The sequence below is a fragment of the Trichosurus vulpecula genome, chromosome 1 (genome assembly GCF_011100635.1).
Source record: "Trichosurus vulpecula isolate mTriVul1 chromosome 1, mTriVul1.pri, whole genome shotgun sequence".
NCBI classification, from domain to species: Eukaryota; Metazoa; Chordata; class Mammalia; order Diprotodontia; family Phalangeridae; genus Trichosurus; species Trichosurus vulpecula.
Window position 1 is genome coordinate 373942174 of NC_050573.1, and position 8238 is coordinate 373950411.

Consider the following 8238-nt stretch of genomic DNA (forward strand, 5'->3'; position numbering starts at 1 on the left):
CTTTAATGAAACACACATACATCATTCACTTAGTTCAGGGGAAAAAAGTCAGCATCCTGAACTTCAGAGTAAATGCAAATAGAAATTACAAACAGAGAACATAACACAAATCAACAGACAGGCTTCTAACTGTCTGACATACGTAGTTACCAGAGAGAGAAACAATATCTTGGTTTTCAAAGCTGGGGGCTCCTTAACAGCTACCCAGAGTTTCATCTGGCCAGATCACATGAATCCTCTTCCAATGAGTGAGCCCAAAACCAAAATACTAACCTCAGAGTATATATACTATTTTCAATCAAGGACTCTTGATTCAAAGACTTTTGATTCAAACAAAAGCAAGACTCAGTCAAAGACACTTGATTGCCTTAGTGCTGAGAAGCACTCCAAAAGAAAAAGTAAACAGCAAAAAGTCCCACCTTTCTTGCCATTAAAGAGGTGCAGAGACAGATAGAGAGTGAGAGTGAGAGAAGGGTGGATAAAATGAACAATGGTGATACATTGATTTTAAGTATCACATTAAGTTCAAAAAATCCTAGAAAGTACACCAGCCAGCAAAAAGTTGATCTTCTTGCCAAATGGTGACATGAAAAATTCAATCCTAGTTTGAAAAAAAAATTATTTACAGATTTTATAGAAGTAGATGGTTATAAACAACATTGACTCATAAAAATTAAGGAAGAGGGGTAAAATGATTTGCTAAAATATTTCTTAAGAAATTCTCTTGAAACATAACAAGAACTTTTGAAGATACAACTGAAAAATCATATTGATATTGCTAACAAAAGTAAATTCAATATCCACTTATTAATTACCTAGAGTATGCAAGATACTGTGCTAAAACAAACTTTGTTTTCCCTCAAAGAGCTTACAATCTCCGAAGAACACAGCATGTTCACAAATAAGCAAATAGTAATACAAGACAGTTTTTGAGAGTGAAAAAGTGGTAATAATTGGGGAATTCATAAAAGGTCTCATGTAGGAAGCAGTGCCTGAGCTATTCTTTGAAGAAAGCTAGGCAAGTATAGATAGCAGTAAATGTATTCCATACATGGAGGGCTGCTGATGCAAACATGATAAACAAGGAGATAGACTGTAATATGCAGGAAACATCTGACAGGCTAGTTTAATTGCAACAATGAATACATTAGAGAAATTAAAATAAAGTAATGGCAGAGAAGAAATGGGATTTGAGTTTTAGATAGCTTCATATTCCAGGGAGAGGATTTTTTTTTCCTTAAAGACCATGGGTAGCTTTTCTTTTGTCATGAATGGAAATTCATCAAACAGTGAACAGTCTACTGTAACTTCGCTATACCAAATTATCATGGTCACAATATAGTACATCCTGTAATCAGGAGCATACTCAATGTCCTTGCTATAGATTATACTCAGATGGCATACTTCTCAAGACCTCAAGGTTACCCCCATGTTTGGATGAATCAGAGGAATCTTTGTTTTCTGCAACTAAAGCAGTAAAAAAAAAAAAGAAGAAAAGAGGGGAATAAATCCTTCTTTATCCTGAGTAACTTCATAGTAATCACTTTTTCTTTCATTGTGCAGTACTCTATTGCTTGCCATTGGCCAGTGTTCTATACATTTGGTAGGTACCTCTCAGTGCTCCTTTTACACCTGTCCTTCCATCATATGTTTCTTGTTTTCTCAGAAGAAATCTCTGAGGAATAGATGAATAAGTGAAATAGAGCACTGGACTATAGCCTACTTTAAAGGTTGACAACCTTTCAAAAACAGCATGTCAATTCGTCATTAATTTGTTATGATTCAAGGTTTTGTATACTAATAGTGCATCTAATAACTTTAAATGTATCTCTACGAACTAACCTTTGGTCGAATCTATTTTTTTAATTAACTTTAAGGGTATTACCTAAAATAAGCTGAAGTGGTACCTCTACATTAAGGCACTGCAACTGGAAATAAAGAAAATATAAGCATAACAGGGTCAATAAAATCTGATGATGGTATAGTGTATGGGTATTAATTAGACTGAGACTGCCCTGACTATTTGCTTAAAGGGATGTCCTTCAACTATTGCTACAGGATTCAGTTGGTAATAAGAAATTAAATATAAGTTAACTGAAATTTCTAACCTTATATTAGATAACTGCTTAGATAAAAAAAAGTATGCCTCATCAAAAGAAGGAAGTTAAGTCTTTTTTAAACAGACATTATTAGCCTGAAAGGAGTATTCTTGTATATAACCCATGGATGGATCATCCTTCAATAAGAATAAGGAATTGTTAATCCTCCCTTATCAATGAGAAGCTTTCTAGTCATTGTATTTTGTCAGATAAGAGCCACTATAGTCCTGAGACAAGCTGAAGAAAAGAAACACAGAAGCAATTAGTAAAGAGAGATTCAGTAGCCACAATGCCTGAAGATACATAAGTTCATTGTCTCACAGGAGGCATAGCAGAGCACTCACTGTCTACCAGACTGCACAAGCTAATTGGAAACATCGTGTGGTAAAGCTTCTGTAGAAGGCAACATGACCAGAATAGTCTACATAGATACTAAGCCTATATACCATATAAGATAAATGGGCAATAGATTTATTAGGCCTATTTTGAGCACATCATTAATAGTCCTGCATGTCACAAGCATGTATCACCCCTATATATATGCAATCTCCATTTATTCCCTTTGTATGTGCTCCTCCATACATGTTCTAATCTTATAATATATAGGTATAATTATTCATTTTATTATGTATCCAAGGTTTGAGGGATCAAAGCTCTGTCACTATTTTCCTTAATATGCTATTGCAATAAATGCCTTTGTTTTGAATCAAAGACTTTGGATCAGTTTCTTTGAACTAGTCTTTAGCTGACTACCAAATGTAAACCTACTGAGAGAGCTATAGGTTTAAATAGATCCAAATGCACAGAGTGCCATAGATAGATAGATGGATAGATAGATGAGTGGATGGATGGATAGATAGATAGATGATAGATTTCTGGGATGGGAGTTATCTATGCTTGTTAGGGGTATCATCTAGAGCTACATGTACAAGATTATACAAAGGGATCTACATAGAAGTTAGCTTTAAATGAAATGACAGTTTTTTCATTTATTTTCTGTTCCATCTCAGATATGATCAATCACAGAGTTAGAAAACACAAGAAATATACTCAAATGTACAATCTAACCAGATAATCAGGGTTCAAAGTCCTAGAGAGAACTGACTTACCCTGAATCATTATACTGATTCCATCCCTCATCTCTCTCATCCCAGTTCTTGAGGCCATGTATTACATCAACCCTCTGGAAAAATCTGTCTTCCTTTTCAGCAGAGAGGTATGGCCTACATATTCTAAATCAAGACAATAATCCTACTGCAGTTTTCCTTAGGCAGGAAATATTTTAATACTTGATCAGTTCTGGCCACCATGTTATATGAATAATAAACAAAAATAAATCCTGTAAAGGGTGGCTGGGATTTTCACAGAAATTAAAATTATAACATTAAAAAAACTTTCCAAAATTGGGAATGTTTAATCAAAATGTAGCACAATACTTGGCACACAGGAGGCATTTACAATTGTTTTTATTCAGTGTTTGTATCAAAGAACATAATATTTAGTGGGAATAAAATAGTTTTCTTCAGATATTCAGTGTGTTTCTTCTAGTACAGTTCAAGCCCTGTTTCTATCAAAATATTTTTCATATCATAGCATATTATTGTTTTCAGAGGCAGGAGGAAATACTGGCAGTCTTTTTGAGGGCACCCCTGATCCTGTTTCCATGATTTTATAGCATCCTATTTATTACGTACTGTTTGAATTTGGAAGGGGATCAGATTTAGAACAATTATGTAGGTATGTATCGCCATCTAGGGACAATTCTCTATAATGTTAGAGGAAAATAGAAAATGAATTCTTATAGTAAAGGACTTAGGTATTTGGCACATAACTGTTTGTGACAGTATTTTCTCAAACAAAATTAAGAGATATGTTCTGACAAACTACTGTTCATTACCATCACCTCAATATTGCAATCAAATTTGATATCTTCAGTGATATGTGGCTTGCTTACTTATAGATCGCAGCAGAGTGTCTTCAGACTTTATAGCTTTATAAAAAAAAACTACAGCAAAGAATTTGATCTTAAAAGGAGGATAACACTAATCTACCTGAAAAATAGCAGATTTTATTTATAGGTTTCCTTTGGTTTTCCTGGTCTTGTTGAACTAACCTATTTAAATAAAGACTCTCTCTGCCATATTATATCAAATGTTTCCATTCTAGTCAATTATGCTTCTCCTAGGATTGTTTCAAAGGGTGAAGAATACAAGAAAAGTGTAGAAGTTATGACAGGAAGGTAAACCTTTGACAGGACAATAAAGTTACTGAATTTTTTCTTCAGCAATGACATCCCATTGTGAATATTCTCCTTCTTCACTAGAAATGATATTCTAGCTACATGTTGCTTATTAGATAATGAAGCTTTTTGATTGAAATTAAGACATTGGTTGACTCAGTGGATAGGCAAGTGTATTTGGAGTCAAAAGATCTGGGTTCCAGTACAGGTTTGATTTTTAATGGCCAAAGTGGTGGTAAGTGGAAGGATCAGATTAGTCTTAAGCAGGGAACATTTAATGTTTATATTTGAATCCCTAGAACCAGGCAAATAATGGACTCTCAATAAATACTTGATAAATTAATGCATCAACTCCAGTTTTCTCAATGGAAAAGTGGGAATAATGATTAATACACTGCCTTCTTCACAGAGTTCTTTTAAACCCTTAAGAATCATATAAATGTGATCTAGTATTAGTCAATGTTTGACATTACTATGAGAAATTAGTAACCTAGTAAATATTTTATGTTTGAGATTATGACGATCATGATGATGTTTGATTCATTCAAGAAGTCAGAGGAACACTGGAGTTAGAGTATAAAAACATGGCTGCTATAATCATGCCTAGACTCTACCATTGACTAAATGGTAACTTTGACCAAGGTATGTGTAATGGCAAACAAAGTGGGACTTCTTGCTGTTTTTTTTTTTCTTTTAGAGTGCTTCTCAGCACTAAGGCAAGCAAATGTCTTTGATTGAGTCTTACCTTTGTTTGAATCAAGAATCTCTGATTGAATCAAAAGTCTTTGAATACCTGCTGAAGTCACAAGAAAACCTAAGTCTCATGAGTTTGAGTCACATGGTTGTGATGCTCTCTGTGGGCTGACCCTGAAAAAGTGTATATATATATATATATATATATATATATATATATATGTGTGTGTGTGTGTGTGTGTGTGTGTGTGTGTGTGTATCCTCAGGTTAGCAGTGCTCACTCATTGGAAGAGTGTTCATGTGATTTGGCCAGATGAGAGTCTGGGTAGCTGTTAAGGAGCCTCCTTGCTTTGACAACCCAGAAGTTGGTGCTTCTCGCTCTCTGGTAACTGTGTATGTATTGCTATGGACAGACAGAAGCCCTTTGTGCTGATTTGTGTTATTTGCTCTGTTGATATAGTTTCTGCTTGTAATTTCTGTCTGTATTTTCTCTGGAGTTCAGGGTGCTAACATTTCCCCCTGAACTAAGTGAATGATAAACGTATGTCTAATTAAAGTAGATTGTAAACCCCTTTAAATTGCTTTCCTTCAGAAAAGCAGATCAAAGAACCTGTGCTAGTAGCCCTTCTGTGTGCTTATGTTATTGGCTTTACACTTCCACAGCAGCTACAATTAGCATTGTTGTTACAGCATGTTCCTCCTTTCCACCCAAGCATTGGACTAAAAAAGAAGAAAAAAATAGCAAAGAAAAATTATTTTCCAGATCGAAGTATGGACAACGTATGAGATTCTCACTCCTGGTGCCAACAAAAGGAATCTTCCAATCTCCTTCTGACCAACCATCTGACTTCCTTACTCTTGGTGGGTTAAGATCTTTGGAAGCAGCCTCTGCCACCACTAATTCAGTCACCCCAAGGCTTGGCATGGACTGAGCTTGACTGTGCTCCACTCTCACCCTGGTAAGACAGACCTTTCCTATTGATCCTCCAATTTGTCTTGGGCTCGAAAATTTTTTCACCTGATCCTTTTGTGGGTCCTGCCATTCCAGAATTTGCTCTGATGCATTATTTAAAGGCGTTTAAGGGGCTTGGAAAGAGATCAGGTGAGTCTCTGCCTTTTCTTTGCCATCTTGACTTTGCCTTTTTTATGGATTCCTTTAAAACAAAGCATGTGGGCAGGAAACAAGAGATCAAGATTCTGGTACTAACTCTTTCAATAATTGGTTAGCTATAGTTAAACCAATCATTTATTGTCTCTGGGCTTTCACAAAATTATGGATGTAAAATATATTATCTCTAAGGTCTCTACTTGTCTTGAGTCTCTACTTCAATATTCACGCTCAAAACTAGCAACAAAATGCAGGTATACAGATTTATTCACATATAGAGATATTGGCACGTATATCAGTACATACAAAACACATGCAAAATAGATACAAGATAGCCTTTTGGCAAATATATTAGTTACTGGGGAGCAAGAAAGATCTCATTGAACGTGATGACTGAGCCGAATTCTGAAGGGAATCAGGGATTACAAGAGGAAGGGATGAAGAAGTAATAAATTGTAAACAACATAGTAATTAAAAAGCACAGAAATGTTTTGGAACTGAAGCCCGTTGCATAGGGACATCCATATAAAGTGGTCTAACTCACACTCAGCTACCACTTGACTTATAGAGAAGCAGCTCCAAAGATTAGTGGATTATCTTCTCTGGGGTCCTGTGTCTTGATTCTCTAATGCCATGGTTTGAAGGTGTACTGGTCCAGTAGCAGAAGGATTAACTAAACAGTGGCAGACAGGAGAAATGCACTGAGTAGATGGTTGCATGTTGTTGGAAATTATCTGTAGCTAAATAGCCTAGTTTACACACACATATACATACACACACATATGCATATATGTGACATAAACAGTCAAATTGAACACCTGGAATGGAAGAAATTGAAAAACTCTCCCCAGAAAAGTAAAGGAAAATGTGTCAGGAAATGATGGGAATGAAGTACATCTGTAACAGCTGAAACAAATGTAATGGGATATGATGCAATGAGAAATAATATACCTGAAGAAGCAAATAGATTTGGTCATCAGAAGATAACTTTCTCTGAGGATATATTTCACATCTCATGACTACAACTGATTCTACAAAGGAGATGCAATATTTGAATTGCCACCACAAAGGGAAGACATGACCCAGAACAGTAAGGGGTACAAAGTTCTAGAGATAGAATAACCTAGTGATTAGCATGGTGAGTGGTCATGGTAAGAAAAAAGTAGTAGGACTGGGTTTTATGACTCAAGTCAGAGAATAATTACCAAATATGGAACTGTTCTATTCAACATTGCTTCCTTCATAAAATAATATTTTTAAAACTGAGACACAGAAAGAAAATAAAAAGGATTTAAGACCTACAAATGAAATAACAATGAAAAGGGAAAGAATAATTGAAAATTTGGCATTTGAAAAGCTCTCCCCACGTGAAAGGCATCAAGGAAAAAGAAGTTCTAAGTAAGTGTATAGACCACGGACAGGAAAATAGAATTCAAAATACACTGAGAAGGGAAGAGGGGGACAAAATAATTTAAAAGTTAATCAAAAAGTAACCTAACAAAAATTTTACTTAAAATTGTAGGTTGAGAGGTGATGGGGTATGTGAGTGAAATATTTTAAACTACATCCCTAAATAGGTGAGTAAAAGAAAACATCAGAAAGAGGGGGAAAGGAGAGGCAATTTCACACACAAAAATAAATTAACAAGTTAATTCAAGGGATTCAGTGCAAAATAAATGACAGGAGAAAAGCACAATCCCAATAACGATAAAGAAAGAGTCCAATGAAATGAAATTGTTAGACTATGCAAGAAAATAAAATCCAGCCATTTAGAAGACACATATTTAAAAATAAATCTGCATCCAAAGTGAAAGTGAGATACTATAAAAATGTATATGCATCAATTGGTTAAAAAAAATAAAGGAAATAAAATTCAGTCCTACAATCATGCTATCAGACTGAACAATTAAAAAAAATTACAAGTGAGAGGCCTGTAAATTACATTATTACTGACAATATTATTGATGTTAAAATGTTTATATTAAAGTGTATGTATCAAATAATATAACATCTATATTCATAGTGGAAAAATTAACTGAAATACAAAATTAGAAAATATTTTTGTTAAAAATTATGTTTATGTTATTTTACAACATATA